The 19,107-nt window shown below is 31.2% G+C and overlaps 1 pseudogene; it reads left to right on the top strand.

Moving 5' to 3' along the window:
• The first annotated feature begins 14,028 nt into the window (after positions 1-14,028).
• LOC111996013 (cytochrome P450 71A1-like) lies at positions 14,029-17,326 on the top strand (annotated as a pseudogene).
• Positions 17,327-19,107: the final 1,781 nt, after the last annotated feature.

The following is a 19,107-nucleotide window of genomic DNA, read 5'->3' as shown; positions in this document are numbered from 1 at the left end:
TGTATCCATTATTAGGTTCTTGATTATGCTCTATGTAATCTTTCCTCATTATCTTCTTTTGTTTTAGAGTTTGTTGTCTTGTCTTACTTTCTTATCGAAATAAATGTAAAGGGGCTATAAAGATATAATAGTTATAGTTGTGGCAGTATATTTTAATTAAAAAAAATAAATTTTTACTGAGTGCCATAAAAGATCTAAAAGAAAGAGACCTCCTTACTGGAAAACTACAAAATATTCTGGAAATACCATAAATGCATACTTATCTTTCTCACATGAATTGTAGAACCCACTATTATTTGAGAAGAGGGAGTACACAGTTATAGTACTTCCAATATATTCTATAACTACCCATGATTTTCTAATTTTAAATTTTTATTTATTTATTTATTTTTTAATATAAGATAGAATTTCTACTCTAACCTAATTTAAATGTATATGTATGTGAAACTCTCTCCTAAAAACTTGAACCTTGGTCCTTGCCCCCCACACCCCACAAGTACTTATACCTATGGAATGACCACCACACTAAGGGCACGTTTGGTACACTGTAATGATTATTACATGGGAATAAGAATAAGTATTACAAGGAATACATCAAGTTTGAATGTAATAAGTATTATTATTCATTAGTTTGGTAACCATTTAAGAATAGAATTCTGAATATGCATCAACAATTTAGTAAAGTATAAAAAGAATGAGTAATTAAATCATTTTTAAGTCAAATTTCCTAAAATACACTTATTTTAAGGGTGTTCAAAATAAAGCTAATAATTAACAAGAAGGAAAATTTATTTTCTTTCCTTTTGAAGATGTGGTAACTAATAGCTTTTTAGGAAATTTCTTTAAAAGTTATTACATAAGGTGAAGGAATAGATATTCAATACTTTTGATTAGGGGTGTCAATGTTCGACCCAACTCGCGAACACAACACGAACCTGTCACAGGTTTTTTCGGGTTAGGGTTGGCCTTAATGGGTTTGGGTCATAAACGGGTCAACCCGAAAGTGACACGATAAGAAATTGGTCATAAATAGGTCAACCCGTGTAACCCGCAATAGACACGTTTGACACGCCAATTTATTTGTGTCAACCCAAAATGACCCACTTAACACAACCCGTTTAGCTCATATAACAAATAAATATTTATTTTATTTTAGATTTGTCAAATACCTTGTATATCCAACATATATTTTAAATTAAAAAAGAAAATGAGTAATTACAAAAATTTACAAGGGATATAATTGGAAATTGAAACTTTACAGACCTTAGAACTACTAATATTTTTTTTCTTTTTTTCTTTTTTTCTTTTTTTTTTTTTTTGGCATAGATCTTACACAAATGAAATTAGATGAGCTTGTGGAAGATGTTATGAATTTGGAAATCAACAAAGAATCTATGGATGATAATCGTGATCATAGTTAGGATTAGTCTACTGTTTGCTCAAATTCTTTCAATATTGATACTTAGCATTTGGCGAGTTCTAAGAATATTATATTTTTGTTGAACTATATTATTTTATTTTGTGAAATTTTGTTATTTTGAATTTGGGTTGAAGTGTATGCACTTCTTTTGGAGTGTAAAGAACTTATTTCTAAATGAATGTTATATTTTTGTTAAATTATATTATTTTGAAAGTGGGTTGAAGACTTGAAGTTTATGTACTACTTTTTGGGATGTAAAAATAATTATTTTTAGATAGATGTTATATTTAATATTATGCAAGTTGAAATGAGTTGTGTTTCATTCGTGTTAACTCAACACAACTCGTTTATTAAGCGTGTCAAATGGGTTGGGTCAGGTCAACCCACCTTATTAACAGGTCGGGTTAGGGTTGAAAGATCATGACACGATTAGTAAATGGGTCGGGTTAGGGTTGAGCCATTTAGTCGAATGCCCCTACCTCGACACGACATGAACCTGACATGCTAACCCGAATTGACACCTCTACTTTTGATAAGGAATAGTTATTCCTCATTTTGAAGAATAACTATTCATAAGGAATAACTATTCATTGTAATAAAAATATAACCAAACAACCGAATAATTATGCCATAAAAATATCTATTACATTACAGTGTTTATTATAGTCTACCAAATGTGCCCTAAGGGTGCACGTTGGTTCTCATTTTAACTTTAACTAAGCACTTGTTCATTTATTATGGAAAGAGTTAATAAATTGTTACAAGTTCATTTAAAGTGTGGATTTAAGCTTCAGTTTTAGGCTTATAAATAGTGAACCCATAAAAACTCTTCTCAACAATCAATAGTAAGGTGTTTCCTAAACTTCCTTCAGTAGCCATATCCTTTCTTACATCCATCTACTTATATGTGTGTGTAACTTCTTGTTTGAAGGGATAAGACTTAAGAGGCATTACATTTTATGGAGCTTCTACATTACTAGTTTGTGCAATTTCCACAATCGTAACATATATCATTTGTTGCTCTCTCACTTCCTTCATTTTTTTCTCTTATCTATCATCATTTTAAACTCTTTTTTACTCTCACCTCAACATTCTCAGTTCTCACTTAATTTCTCATCAGTTGTAAGGTGTATAACAAGTGGCAAGGCTTATTATATCCTAGAGAACAATGTGCCAGTAATCTCTTTGCGCTGATAATTTGATATGGGTGCGAATCTTCTTAAGAGAGCAACATAGTTTATAATGATCCTTGTCACCCACACCTAATTGTAACTATTCAACAAGAAATTAATAATTATTTTACAACGTTATTTGAGATATAAAGTCTTATATATATTCTCCAACAATTCTAACATAATTTCTTGAAAGTTTTCTATATGACCAATTCTTAATACTTCATTTTGTGATAGATGATATCATTAGAATTTGGTGAATTTGTTCTTTTATATTATTATTCACATATGAGTTTGGCTTACCTTTAGTACTTATTTAACTAGAATTTCCTTTTGTTTTAATGAAAAACTGACACATTACCTATTAACTAAATAAAATGTGGAAATTAAAACTCACTACCACTTGTCATTGTGTATTTAAAACAAAAGGAGACTTTCAATTTAAAAAGTACTGGAGGTAAGCCAAACTCTTCACATATAACACTCATAAATAAATGGAACTAGAAAGGATTTGAGTAAATAACAAAAACCTTCCTTGGGTATTAATGGAATGATAATCATTCAAAATTAAAGCAAAAATGACAACAAATTAATCCTAAAACATGAGATTTGTCTTTACTTTCTTAAGTGGATTTCTTTCTTCTTTGTGTTTTGGGAATAAACTGCCTTTTAGTTGAGAACATGCTTCCCACATTACACACTATTTTCTTGAGATTATAACGAAAAGGCACTAAAAACCCACCCAATTCACAAGATTGCCCTTCTACTTAACCTGAAAAGCCATAAAAATTAAAATCCCACCGTACCTTTCAAATCTTCCCTTAACTGAGACCATAAATGATGAAAACTCTATAACACATTAAAAATAAACAAATAAACTCATCTAAAGACGGAAGAAAAATTTTAGCTTAGAAGGGCTAAAGAATGAAAAAATATATATATATAATTCAAATGAAAAATATTCTAGAAATTATGTACTATGAAAATTATAATTCAAGAATGAAAGAAAAAATACTAATATATTTATATACACACACCTCTACACATGCACGTTGAACGTGCTTAGAGACTCTTTCGTTTTTTTTTTTTTTTTTTTTATTACAAAACCTCTAATTATTATTAATGAAAATTTTTGTATTTTAGGAAGAAAAAAAATGAAAGAGCCTCTAAGGACATGCAACACACGTGCATAATGGCTAATTGTTAATTAAAAGAATATGAATATTCCCAGTATTAATAAATACAAACATAATTAATTACGGTCTTTCTTTTTCTGACCTAATTTTTAACAATTACATTCATGACAAACACTTTAAATTGTCCTTCTAGAAATGCAATGAACTACATAAATGACAACTTCATATTGTCCTCAATGTCATGCAGTTCTCTCACCGAACTCATCCAAATTGCCTGATTCAGGTTGGACTTAATGCAATTTAACAAAATTGTGAATAATTCAAACTCGGAAAGAAAGAAAACAAAACCAAAATTACAGGTAATTTAATGAAAAGTAGTTCTTAAAACGCGAAAAAGTACCGGCATATATGCCGGTTACAGTATACAACAGCTCCTTAAAATACTCAAATGTCACAGCACGATTCCCCAAAAAAAAAAAAAAATGTCACAGCAGGATTCATGTCTGCCACCAAATCCCCGCATATTGAACAGGTAAGCATATTTTATTATTTTATAATAAAATGGCATAAATATAAAATATTACTCAATGTGTATGTTTTATTACTTAATTCTTTTTTCTTTTAGGCTGTTAATTTTTTTTTTTTTAAATATTTTGGAAGAGTTCATAAATGTGACTTCGCTTATTAAAAGCAAAAAACTCACGCTCCTCACGCTTCAACTTCAAATCATCTTCCTTTTTTTTTTTTTTCTTTTTTTTTTTTTTTTTGAGGGAGTTCAAATCATCTTCATTGATCTTTATCTCTTTCTCTTTTTATAAAAGAAATAAATGCTTATACATTATTTTTAAATGTTTCTCTTCGTCTTTTTTTTTTTTTAATAAATTACAAACACTACAATTCTTTTTTTATAAAAATGACTCTTCTATATTCAGCTTTGTTCTTAAATTAGATCGTTTTTTTTTTTTTCGTTTGAAAATACAAATAGTCGCTAAAAAGTGTTAGTTTACAACTTTTGGAACTATCCTAATAAAAAAAATGCTTATATTTTAGTTTTTTTAATTAAAAAAACTTGTCTCTTCTTATTTCTGTTTTTTTTTTTTTTTTTTTTTTTTTATATTTTAAAATTACGCACACTACAGTTCTTTTTTAAACGTGACTCTTCTATATTCGGCTTTGCTCTTTAAATTAGATTAGTTTGTTCGTTTATTTGTTTTTTTTTTTTTTTTTTGAAAATAAAAATCAACCTAAAAAATAGTAGTTTACACTACTTTTGGAACTATCCAAAACTTTATCATTATCTAAAAAAAATCCTTTTAATTTCTCCTCACACGTTCTCCTTTATCCTTCAAATTAGAGGCTTTAATCACTATCAATGCTTCAATTGTGGAAATAATTGATTTTTTTTTTCATTTTTCTCTTTAAAGAAATAATAAATGCTTATATTTTAGTTTTTTCTAAACGTGACTCTTCTTTTTAAATAAAAAAAATACGCACACTACGGATTTTTTTTTTAATAATAAACGTGACTCTTTTTTTAATAAAAATGACTCTTTTAATAAACGTGACTCTTTTATATTTTCATTTTTTACTCTTTTGGTTTATCCTTCTTCTCCTTTTGCTTTCATGCTGTCAATGATGATAAAGAAAAAAAAAATTTGGAGCCGTTCTCACAGTAAAACCTAAATCACAATAGAAAAAGGGAAACAAAAAATAAATAAATAAATAAATAAAAACGCAAAGGATAATGCTACCAAAATTTAAAGTTTATTGTTGCATACCTTCATGGCTTCATGTTCAGCAGTGTTGATTGTGCAGCTTTGTCACAAAATGTCTCTAGCAAAAAATCCCATGACTTTTTTTTTTTTTTCAAAGCAAAAAACAAATTCAGTGGATGAGATGAACACTTCGTCAATTTCAAAGAAACTGCTACCAAAATTATTTTTTTTTTTCAGTACGGTATTTCAAAAGAGAATGCTACCAAAATTTAAATTTTACATAACGGATTTGTCACAAAATGATTCTGGCTGGTTGGTTTTGCAATTTGGGTGAATGTGAATTTGGTGTGTGGAGTGAGAGACGTGAGGTGAAGAAATTCGGTACTGATAGGAGAATGGCTGAGCTTGTTCACGTTTTTTGGAAGGGTGGAGCTAGAAACTTGTTTTTTGAGATTTGATATTTGATGTTTTTGACCCTATTTCTAAAAGATCTCACTGTTTATTGACGATGGTATATATATTTTCAAACCACATAAAAGTCCAATAAATTTTATGAAGAATCTTGTAACTTTATTGAGTCTATTCCTAAAATATTTGTTGGAGAAGTCATAGATTATTGGATGAGGTATTTTGACCTTCAGAAAACCCAGATCAAAGAGAGAATCCTAATAGATAATACAGAGTAGATAAAGCATAATATAACTTTTTTTTTAATACATTTTAAAGCAATCATTAATCAAAATAGAATTTGGAATTCTTTTATATCCCAAATATAATCTATGTTTAACTTCATACTAACTGAAAATCATTGTATATTCATTTACAAAATAACCTTCATTTTGGTTGCAAAGCCTAGTTTTAATAATATTAATAAATAAATAATATTCTCGTATTATAGTTGAAGTAGAAACAATAAGAATAACTTCACTTGTAACTACTCTATAAAACGTTTTCTTAGTTTGTTGATCTTTTAATCCTTATAAACTAGTACTCTAAAACATGCTCACATATGTACATGTGTGCTACGGTCCTCATCAAAATAATGAAAAGAAAATAAAACTAACATAAAATATCGTGAAAAAAAGGTAGAAAGCAAACACACATAAAAGCAAGAAACTACCTTAGAATTGTAATCAAAGATTAATCTTGCTTGAAGGCCATTAGCTTACAAGTGTAACAATTCTATAAACAAGTTCGTATTTTGTTGATCTTCTAATCCTTATGAATCACTTGTCACAATTGAGAAAGAAATTATGAGGAATTAAATTAAAAACACACACACACACACACACACACATCTTTGTGCTTTGGGTCTACTACTATTGCTATCAAAATTTTGAAGAAGAAAAAAATAAAATAAAATATAGTGAAAGGAATAGAAAGCGACACACACACATGCAAGAAACTGCCTTAGAATAGAAATAAAAGATTCATCTTGCTTGAAATCTTTTAGCATCTTATTTCTCGTTTTGCCCATAATTTGTAGTTGATTAGGAATTTTTTTCCCTAATGGATTTAGATACATAAAATACCAAAAACATAGAAATAAATTTTCTTATTTAAAAAAAAAAAAACTTTTATGTTAACACAAAAATTTAGAGGAGCCCCTACAAGCTATGGGCTAGTCTACCATATTTGTTTTTAAAAACATATTTAGATTGTGTTTGTATAAACTATTACAAAATGATGTTTTGGAAATGAGCATTTGTAAAAAATAAAAAAATTAAAAAAAATTAAAAAAAAAAAACTATGAAAGGTTACTGTTACAAAACGGCATTTTGGGTGTAAAAACGCACTTTTAAGCTCCCAAATGCCTAACCAAACATATTCTAGATTACTGAAGTCTTAGGGAGACAGCTGAAATATTTATATGCATATTTATTATATAAATTAGTTTGGGAAGAAAACAAAGGGAGGGGGTCTAAGAATAATACTGCATACACAATAGTTTTACTAAGTAATTTACACAGCAAATTACATAATTGCTTAGTTGGTAGGTTGTTATTGATTTTCATACACTATGTTATTATCTACTATTAATAACTTTCCCCAAAATTTGGTGACACTTAAGACTTATTGGGAGGCCCCAAGCAGTTCCCTTAGCCTTGATGTGGATCCATCTCTGACTCAGTCTCCATTGCCTCCCACAGTCCCTCGACCCCACAGCCAATAATCTGCTGGTGTCCCCATGCCACTGACTTGCGAATCTATGTTTAATCGTTCCCTGTACAACATGTTTCATGGTGTATCAATCTCTTTCAAGAATCGGGCAAGTGCTAACAATTAATGGAAGATAATGGAATAAAATTATTCACTATGCAATCTTAGGGAGCAGGTCTAATACGATAATTAAATATCATAAACACCGACATGACAAAAAGTTCTGCAAGTCAAGTTTTGTACTCAACATCTAATTAAATGGCTCCCATGAGGGAACCCTTTTACTTAAAAAAACCTCCCCACCTTCCCAAATCATAGTGGTGCTCTCTCAGTTGAATTATCAAGTACTTTAATCAATGAAAAGTATGAAAAAGCCTATCCCACTACTTCTAACCTTGCAAGAAATTAATGAAAGTCTAGCATGTTAGAAATAAAGTTTATTTAGAATGTGTAAAGTTTGGGCAATGAAAAAGTTATTTAGGATGTGTAAAGGCTGAAATGTATAAAGCTTATAGGGGAGATGTATGTCCATAATTATACTCATTATTACAATCTTATCCCATAAACTCTACTAGCATTTTAAGGTCCTATATATATGTGGGATTACTTTATTGTTATTGTACACACATCTAAGAGAGATCAAAAGAATTGTGGATGACCACTTGCATATAAGAGTTTATCAATATATATTTCTTGTTTCTTTTACTTTGTTTTATATATATTTTCATCATTTCACAACACGTTATTAGCACGAGTCTCTACCCAATTTCAAAAGGAAGTTGTAATCCAATTGTTCTTCAAACATCAAAGATTATTTGTGTAGTTTTCTCAACTCACTGTAAGTTTTCTTTTTAAGGAATTAGTAATTATCCTATTTGTTTGTATTTATGTTTTATGCTCATAATTTTAGTGATTTTTAATTGATTAAAAATTTTTATGAGATTCACGTTATCCTATTGTTGTATATTGCTATGAGATTCACGTTTAATTGATTAAAATATTTTGTTAAAAATGGTTAGTGATAAAACAACTCAATCATACCTATAGTTATATGTAATGTGTTCTGATAAACTTTAAATATGTAAGTATTGTTTCATTACAATCAAATTTTGAATATGTATGTGTAGTATTGTTTCATTAAAATTGTGTATGAGAAAAAAAAAATAGTGATTTAATTTCTTTTATAATTATATATTTGATATAGATGTCAAATCTTACAAAGTTTAAATTTGTTGCCCTTGACATCTTAGGCAATAATTCCTTATCATGGATCCTTGATATTAAGATTCATTTGGAAGCAATGAATCTTGGTGAGATCTATGTTGATGTAATAAATCCTGAAGATATTATTATGGATGGCAACAGAATATCCTAGAAGGATCGTTCAAAAGAAATAAGTTTTATTTGTTATTATTTACATAAAAACTGAGTACTTTAATATAAAATACCCATTAGGAGAATTACAAGTTCTAGAAGAACTTGATCATCCTAAAAGCTCAATATGACTAAAGTCGCAATAAACTAAAGGTGCAAGTGAGTTAATTGACACTTTTAAATTAGCCCACAATTAAAATTATATAATAGAAGACACATATATCATGTTTCGAATGTGCTCCTGTAGCAGCAATATCGAATGCATATGTTCATAAAGTGTTATGAACTAATGTTTAATCTTCTAATGGCTGAACAAAATAATGAGTTGTTGCTGAAAACCATTGAAGGGCCATGAAATTAAGTATTATTGCTGTGGTATGGAAGGTCATTGGTCATGTACCTGTAGTACTCCTAAACATTTGGTAGATTTGTACCAAGCCTCCATAAAAGAAAAGGGAAGGGAATTGAAACAAACTTTGTTAATCATGATGATCTCGAAGATCCTATAAATTATTTGGATTTTTCCAAATGGAGTGGATATGACTCATCTTGATGTCTCTGATTTCTTTGAGGATGTTAATGGAAAATTTGATTGGTGATGAAAATGTCCATACCAATTCATTATTTTCTTTTATTATATTATCGTATTCTGATGGAAATGTCCATACCAATTAATTATTTTTCTTTCATTATATTAAAGTTTAATTTATGTTTTGCATATGTGAAGATGCATGGGTCAAACTAGTAAAATCAATTCCAAGATGAATAGGGAAGATTTTTTTTTTTAGCAGACATTGCAACAATTGATACGATCCTCAAAGATAAAAAATATTTTCAAATTTTAAAATTATGCAAAGCCAATGTCAATTCCATATCAGGTTCATCAAACTTAATTGGAGGCTCTAGAAGAGCAATTATCATGTTGCCAAAGGGCACAAAATTTTGCATTGATGATGCTTTGTATTCTTCTAAATCAAGCAGAAATTTACTTAGCTTTAAGGATATACATTATAATGGTTATCATATTGAAACCAATAACGAAGGCAGTGAAGAATTTCTTTATATTACTTCAATAGTATCGGGCCAGAAGCTCATATTAGAAAAACTGCCTATTTTTTCTTCTGGGTTATATTATACTACAATGAGAACAATTGAAAAAAAAAATGTTGCAATACACCAGAAGTGTTTGGATCCAAAGGTTTTTATGCTTTGGCACGATCGTCTAGGATCAATAATAATGCGTCGAATTATTGAAAACTCCCACGGACATCCCTTAAAGAACCAGAAGATTCTTTTACTTAGTGATTATCCATATAATGCATGTTCTCAAGGTAAATTAATTACCAAACCATCACATTCAAAAATTGTTGTTGAATGTCCATCTTTCTTAGAAAGAATTCAGGGTGATATATGTGGACCAATACACCCACCTTGTGGTCCATTTAAGTATTTTATGTTTTAATTGGCGCATCAACCAGATGGTCACATGTATGTACTAGAAATGTTGCATTTGCTAGGCTTCTTGCTCAAATAATTAGGTTGCGAGCACAATTTCCTAATTATCCAATTAGGAAAATTCGTTTAGATAATGCTGGTGAATTCACATCTCAAGATTTAGATGACTATTGCATGTCAATTGGAATTGATGTTGAACATCCTGATGCCCATACACATACTCAAAATGGTTTAGCTGAATCACTAATTAAGAGACTTCAAATTATTGCTCGACCTTTGCTCATGAAATCAAAATTACCAGTTTCTGCTTGGGGTCATGCTATTTTACATGCTGCATCATTAGTTCGTATTAGGCCAATTGGTTATCATAAATTTTCACCATTGCAACTTATACTTGGCCAACAACCATATATTTTTCACTTGCGCACATTTGGTTGTGCTGTATATGTACCTATTGCACCCCCACAACGCACTAAGATGGGTCCTCAACGTAGACTTAGAATTTATACGGGTTTTGATTCCCCATCTATCATTAGATATCTTGAACCTCTAACTAATGATTTTTTAAGGCACGTTTTGAGAATTGTCATTTTAACGAAACAATCTTCCCACCATTACGGGGAGAAAAGTCGTTGCCTGAAGCACGACATGAGATTACTTGGAATGTTTCGACGCTATCTCATCTTGATTCTCGTACAAATCAATGTGAACTGGAAGTTCAAAGGATTATTCATTTGCAAGGAATTGCAAATCAATTACCAGATGTATTCACCGACAATAAGAAAATAGTGAAATCTCACATTCCAACTGCTAATACTCCAGCACGGATTGAAGTCTCTGTAGGACAATCAGTTAATATAGTAGCAAATGAATCAAAGCCACACCTGAAGTGTGGAAGACCTATTGGTGTTAAAGATAAAATTCATCGGAAGAGAAAAGTACAAGAAAAACAAGTTGCAGCCTATAAAGAGGCTATACCCAAGAAACAGGTCACAGAAATAATTAATCTATCCAAAACTTATGCACAAAATCTCCTAAAAATAAACCTCTTGAAGAGTTATCCCCTGAAGAGGATCATGTACCTGAAAATAACGAGATCTCGATACATTATGTACATACAGGAGAAATATGGGATAGAAATAAAATTGTTGTCAACAACATATTTTCATATAAAGTTGCCTTTGATATTACCAGAAGTAATGATAATGAATATGAACCACAAATCGTTGATGAATGTCAACGTAGAAATGATTGGCCAATGTGGAAAGAGACGATTCAAGCAGAATTAAATTCAATAAGTAAATGTGAAGTTTTTGGACTTGTAGTCTGAACACCTAAAGGTGTAATGCCTGTTGGATACAAATGGGTATTTGTACGTAAACGAAATGAGAAAATGAAATTATAAGGTACAAAGCACGACTTGTAGCACAAGTTTTCTCGCAGAGACCTAGTATTGATTATGAAGAAACATATGCTCTTGTAACAATTACATTCAGATTTTTGATTAGTTTGGTAGCAAAAGAAAATTTGGATATGCGATTAATGAATATTGTTACAGCATATCTATATGGATCATTAGATAATGATATCTACATGAAAATCTTTGAAGGATATAAAATTCCTGAAACATTTTCTACATCTCGAAGTATGTATTCTATCAAGCTACAAAGATCGTTATAATGACTAAAGCAATCCGGATGCACGTGGTATAATTGCCTCAGTGAATATCTTTTGAAAGAAGAATTTGAGAATAATCCAATTTGTCCATGTGTTTTTATCAAAAAAATCAGAATCCAGATTTGCTATTATTCCAGTATATATTGATGATTTAAATCTTGTAGGGACTCCAGAAGAGTTAACAAAAACAACATATTGTTTAAAGAGTGAATTTGAGATGAAAGATCTGGGTAAGACAAAATTTTGTCTTGGCCTGCAAATTGAACATCTTCCAAATGGAATTCTTGTTCATCAATCAACGTACACAGAAAAAGTCCTAAAGCAATTTTCTATAGATAAAGCTCATCCTCTGAGCACTCCAATAGTGGGTCGGTTACTTGATGTCAAGAAAGAACCGTTTCGACCACAAGAAAATGATGAAGAAACTCTTGGTCCTGAAGTACCATATCTTAGTGCAATTGGTGCTTTGATGTATTTTGCAAATTACACACGACCTGATATAGCATTTGCATTTAACTTACTAGCAAGGTATAGTTTTGCACCAACTTGAAGACATTGAAATGGAATTAAACATATTTTACGTTATCTTCGTGGAACTACTGATTTGGGATTATTTTATCCAAATGGATCAAAACCATAGTTAGTTGGATATGCTGATACAGGTTATCTTTCTGATCCACACAAAGGCCGATCACAAACAGGATATTTATTTACTTATGGAAATACTGCTATTTCATGGAGATCTGTTAAGCAAAAAATTTCTGCTACTTCCTTAAATCATGCAGAGATTATCGTAATTCATGAAGTGAGTCGTGAATGTATTTGGTTGAGATTGGTAATTCAACATATTCGTGAGAGCTGTGGATTATCATCAATCATAAAAAGTCCAACGATATTATACGAAGATAATGCTGCTTGTATCACTCAAATTAGGGGAGGATATATCAAGGGTGATAGAAACAAGCATATTGCACCAAAATTCTTTTATACACATGAGCTCCAGAAGAGTGGCAATATTGATGTCAGGCAGATACGATTATGTGATAATTTGGCCGATATGTTCACTAAGCCATTACCAACTGTGAATTTTAAGAAGATGGTGCACAACATTGGTATGCGTCGACTTAAGGATATTCGATACACTCATGAGGGGGAGTAAAGTTTCTAAAGGATGTGACCTGATTGTACTCTTTTCCTTCGCTAAGGTTTTTTCCCACTGGGTTTTCCTTTGCAAGGTTTTAATGAGGCAATTCTAAGGTACTAGAAGATATACAAGAATATTATACTCTTTTTCCTTAGCCAAAATTTTTTCCCACAAGGTTTTTATTTGGCAAGGTTTTAATGAGGCATATTCTTAGAAAGTGGTCATCCAAGGGGGAGTGTTAGAAATAAAGTTTATTTGGAATGTGTAAAGTTTGGGCAATGAAAAGGTTATTTGGGATGTGTAAAGGCTAAAATGTGTAAAACCTATAGGGGAGATGTATGTCCATAATTATACTCATTATTAGAACCTTATCCCATAAACTCTAATAGCATTTTAAGGTCCTATATATATGTGGGATTACTTTACCGTTGTTGTACACACATCAAAGAGAGATCAAAAGAATTGTGGATGACCACTTGAATATAAGAGTTTATCAACCTATATTTCTTGTTTCTTTTACTTTGTTTTATATATGTTTCCATCATTTCACAACATAGCAAGATTTTTATATATAAGATTGAGTGTAGTCTCCCACTAGATAAACATGATAAAATTGAGTGAATGATATAATATAATTTGACCTACAATCATTGAATTATACTAAAGTATCCTTATCTATTGTAGTAACTCCACAATTAACCTCTCCCAAGGTTTCCATATATATCTTGTGATTGGGTTGTTAGTTTGCATTGTTGTAAAAACATAAAAAGAGAAAATGGCTATTCTACCATTATTACAACAATCATGGCAAAAGCTACACAAAATAGCCTTCATTCCCCTCCTCCCTCTTCTTTTCCTTCTCTCATTTCTATATGTTTTCAAATGCATTAGAAGTAGTGGAAAACCCAATTTACCTCCATCCCCACCAAAGCTACCAATCATTGGCAACCTTCACAAGCTTGGCTCACTTCCACACCATTCTCTTCAAGCCCTCTCTAAGAAGTATGGCCCTGTAATGTTCTTCTACTTTGGCCATGCACCAACTCTTGTGGTATCATCTACAGATATGGCAAGAGAAATGATGACAACACATGACATAGTTTTCTCAAACCGGTCAAAAACCATAGCTACCAATTTCTTACTTTATGGATGCACAGACCTAGTGTTCGCACTCTACGGTGAGTATTGGAGGCAAGTAAGGAAAATTTGTGTCCTTGAACTTTTGACCCTCAAAAGAGTGCAATCGTTCCAGAATACAAGGGAAGAAGAAGTTTCTATATTGATCAATAAAGTACGTGAGTCATGCCTGAAAGGTGTTTCTATTAATCTAAGTGAGTTCTTGATTGAAACCTCAAAGAACATCGTTACTAGATGTGCATTTGGAAAAAAGTTTGAAGAAGAGGATGGTAAGGGTAGGTTTTCAGAACTACCAAGAAAGTTAGCGGTGCTACTTACGACCTTTTTTTGGAGGGATTTTTTCCCTTCTCTGGGTTGGATTGACATTCTTACAAGAAAAATAGCTAGTCTAAAATCCACTTTTGGAGAACTAGATGCTTTTCTAAATCAAGTGGTTGAAGAACACAAGACAATGAAAAGTGATGATGAACATCCGAAAAACAAAGATTTTGTGGATATCCTCCTCCATCTGCAAAAGAATGGCATGCTTGACTTTGAGCTTACTCATGACAACCTCAAAGCAATCCTGCTAGTATCTTTCTCTCACTCTCCCACTCTCTCACTCAAACACACTTCTATTATCTTAAAAGTTTATTTTATAAAATTGACAATATTATACATATTTAAATTTGTAGTATCTAATCTAAACCATAAAATAGTTTCATTTTAGATGAAATAATCTGAGACCATGGAAAACATACCTAAAGTCTTATTTTTTTCATAATTTCAGGACATGTTTGCAAGACGAAGCGAAACAACTTCAACAACTTTGGAATGGATAATGGCTGAGCTCATGAAAAATCCAAGTATTATGAAAAGAGCACAAGAAGAGGTAAGAAGAGTGGTGGGCAATAAGTCAAAGATACAGTTAAATGATATCAATCAAATGGATTACTTGAGATGTATCCTTAAAGAAGGTCTACAACTACATCCGCCAGTACCTCTTTCAGTACCTCGAGAAACATCAGCAAGTTTACAATTTGGAGGTTATGATATTCCACCGAAAACAAAAGTGTTTGTCAACATATGGCAATCCAAAGGGACCCTAAACTATGGGATAGGCCAGAAGAATTTCTCCCAAAGAGATTTAAAGACAACCATATTGATTTCATAGGTCAAAATTTTCAATTTCTCCCATTTGGAGGTGGGAGAAGGGGGTGCCCAGGATTGATATTTGCTGTTGCTTCTTTGGAATATGTGCTTGCCAACCTTTTATGTTGGTTTGATTGGAGGTTGCCTACCATTAATGCACAAGGAGAAGCTTTGGACATGACTGAAGTTAATGCTCTTACAGCCACTACAAAAATCTGGGTCTATAGCCACATTTAAAAAACGCAGCTATAGACCCCAAAAATGCGGCTATAGGATAGAGTCGTGTTTCCTATAGCCGCGTTTACAAACACAGCTTAAGTACCGCAACAACAGACCTATGGCCGCGTTTCTGAAAAACGCGACTACAGGTCACACCTATAGCCGCGTTTTTCCAAAACACGGCTACAGGTCAGACCTGAAGCCGCGTTTCTAACCCGGTAGGATATATTGGGGCCTATGGCTGCGTTTTTAGAAAACGCGGCTATAGCCCACTTTGAGCTGCGTTTAAAACGCGGCTATAGGTTTTTCTAAAAAAAAAAAATTCTGGGTTTTTTTTTTCCTAGAAAATTCAAAATTCAAAATTAATCACAAATCCAAAAAAATTCAAAATAAAATACAAACTAGAAAATTCAAAATCAAAAACACCATACTCACAATACAAACACACCCAAAAAATTCAAAATCAAACACAACATATTCACAATACAAACAAACTCAAAAAAATTTAAATTCAAACACAAACCCATTTAAACGTAATCACAATATCAGCAACACAATAGCACAAATTCAAGCACAGATCCACAATGGCATCTCCTCCATTTTCTTATTAACTAAACATAAAATAACCAAAAAAAAAAAACTAGACCTACTGACAAGTCAGTGTGCTTGAGATGAAGAAAAAAATGAAAGAAAGAAAAATAAAGCAGCAGATCCAAACAAATAAAGGGAAAAAAAATGTTACCCAATGAAGAAGGAAGAAAGAAAAATGAAAGGAAAAAAAAAAGTGCTATTCAGATGTGGAAAAAAAAAAAAAAAGAGTTAGCAGATGTGAGGAAGTAAGGAAAAAAAAAAGAAATAGAGAAGGTACCTTACGGAGAGGAGCAAGTGAAATGAAGAGAGAAAAAAAAGAAAGAAGGTGAAATAAGAAAGAAGAAAGTGGGGGTAGGTGGGGTTGTAGGTGGGAAAGGGGGGGCACATGGGAAGCTGAATTTTTTTTTTCGTTACATATAGCGGCGTTTTTAAAAACGCGGCTATAGGTCATGTCACTAAAGGGTGACCTAAGCCGCGTTTTAAAAACGCAGCTTCAGTAATGCGGCTTGACCTATAGCCGCGTTTTCGAAAAACGCGGCTATAGGTAACGTCACAAAAGGGTGACCTAAGCTGCGTTTTCAAAAAACGCAGCTAAAGGTCAGTGACATATTATAAGGTTGGACCTATAGCCGCGTTTTCAAGAAACGCGGCTATAGGTAACGTCACTAAAGGGTTATAAGCCGCGTTTAAAAAACGTAGCTTCAGGTTATACGGCTGGACCTATAGCCGCGTTTTAAAAAAAACGCGGCTATAGGTCACCTTTAGCTGCGTTTTTTAGAAAACACGGCTCAAAGGCTAACCTGGAGCCGCGTTTTTTGTAAACGTGGCTCAAAGTCTAAGCTGGAGCCGCGTTTTCCATAAACGCGGCTGAAACTCCGACCTGTAGCCGCGTTTTACAAAAACGCGGCTTAAAACCGCGTTTTTTGTAGTGAGCATTTAAGAAAAATCCTCTCCATCTTGTACCAACATTGCACTCTTCTTTATCGACCCATTAATATTTCGTGCTTATCCATATTCTCTATGTAATCTTTCGTCATTATCTTGTTTTGTTTTAGAATATGTTGTTGTCTCTTACTTCCTTATCGCAATAAATGTAAAGGGACTATATAGTTGTGGCAGTAGTAATAATTATAGTTGCGGCATTATGTTTTAATAAAAATGAATTTGTACCTAGTGCCATAAAACATTTATATCATCATTCTCATCGGGTCCTTTAAAATTGAACGAAATGCAAAATAGATGATGGATCCATAAAAAAGTGTGTTATATATTTTTAAATGATGATTGTAGCTTATATATATGGTAAGCAGATTTGCAAGGCGTAAAACAAGTGGCTAGGCTTGTGTGATATTCTTAGTACTTCATTTTGTGACATATGATTTTAATAAAAATTTGGGGAATTAGTTCTTTTATATTACGTGTTATTAACAAGAAGAAGACAGAAAAAATAAAAAAATAAAAAGGAAACGTAAATATTAAGAAATAGTTTATAATCCCATATATACATGGTTGCACTTCAGAATAATCACAATGTTACGTACATGAAACCTTCAACCTAAGTATAATATTAAGACAAAGTTTAGTTGCAAAATTAGTTATAACATAAGGTTACAACCTTATTCAATAAAATAAACATTACTACATATTTCGGAAATCTAATTGTTGAATTACTTGTTCTTTATGATCTTAATACACTTGTCAAATTTTACATCAATTTGATATCTTTAACTATATGATCTATAAACTTATATTTTATGTATAATTTTAAATTACAAAAACTTGCAATTTAAACAATTTATTGATGATATAGCTATTGATATTTAATTTTCTAGAAATTTTGCAAGCATGGAGAATATAAAAAGAAGATATGATCCAATGGTGAATTTGTCATAATTCACCTTCAATAAAAAGGCATTGAATAAAGTTGTAGCTTAAAACTATAACAAATTTTGTAACTAAATTTTGTTCTTAATATTATTATGTTCCTTTCTTAGAGCATCCACATCAGTATGTGCAAGAAAATTTCTATTTTGCACATCTAAAACCTACTTTTTATATTTTACACACATATTTTTACAAAACACCCACATCAGTTTGTCTATTATACACATTTATTCAAATAAAATATTCATTTTTTTAACATTGTAAACAATAATCGTAAGAGGAAAGAGAAAGGAAAAGAGAGTAAGGTGAAGAGAGGAGAGAGAAAAAAAGAATTAAAAAATCATTTACACAGTGAACAATAACTGTGTATATATACACGGTGAACAATAACCGTGTATATATACACGGTTATTGTTCATTTGCAAGACCATTGTGCATATTTAGACATTTTTGCAAAGATTGATGTGGGGGGTTTTTGGGTTAAAATATGTAAAATTGAGCACTTTTTATATTTTAGAAGACTATTTACGAGCGGGTGTGATTGCTCTTAAGTTTTGTCAACTTTTAAAAGGACAAACATGATAAGGATATCATTTATTCATATTTCTTATTCTTGCCTACTATATTTAATAAATAAATAAATAAAATATAGTTTGTTGAACTATTTGTATGCTTAGTTTTTAATGTGATTTTTATTTTATTGTAATACAATAATTTTTTTCAATATTTATTATATTTTTTAAAAATGTTTATAAAAAATTGAACGGTTTTAGACCCCTTAAAACACAACCAGATTGGTTAGCCTAGATTAATTAGCCAAGTTGTTACTTAGTCAAATTATGTAATTCTAGGTTAAAGCAATCAAATAATCATATCAAAATAATAAAGCAGC

This window comes from Quercus suber, unplaced genomic scaffold (genome assembly GCF_002906115.3).
Source record: "Quercus suber isolate HL8 unplaced genomic scaffold, Cork oak 2.0 scaffold_100, whole genome shotgun sequence".
NCBI classification, from domain to species: domain Eukaryota; kingdom Viridiplantae; phylum Streptophyta; class Magnoliopsida; order Fagales; family Fagaceae; genus Quercus; species Quercus suber.
Note: the sequence above shows the minus strand (reverse complement) of the source record. Positions and strands in the feature narration are given on the sequence as shown.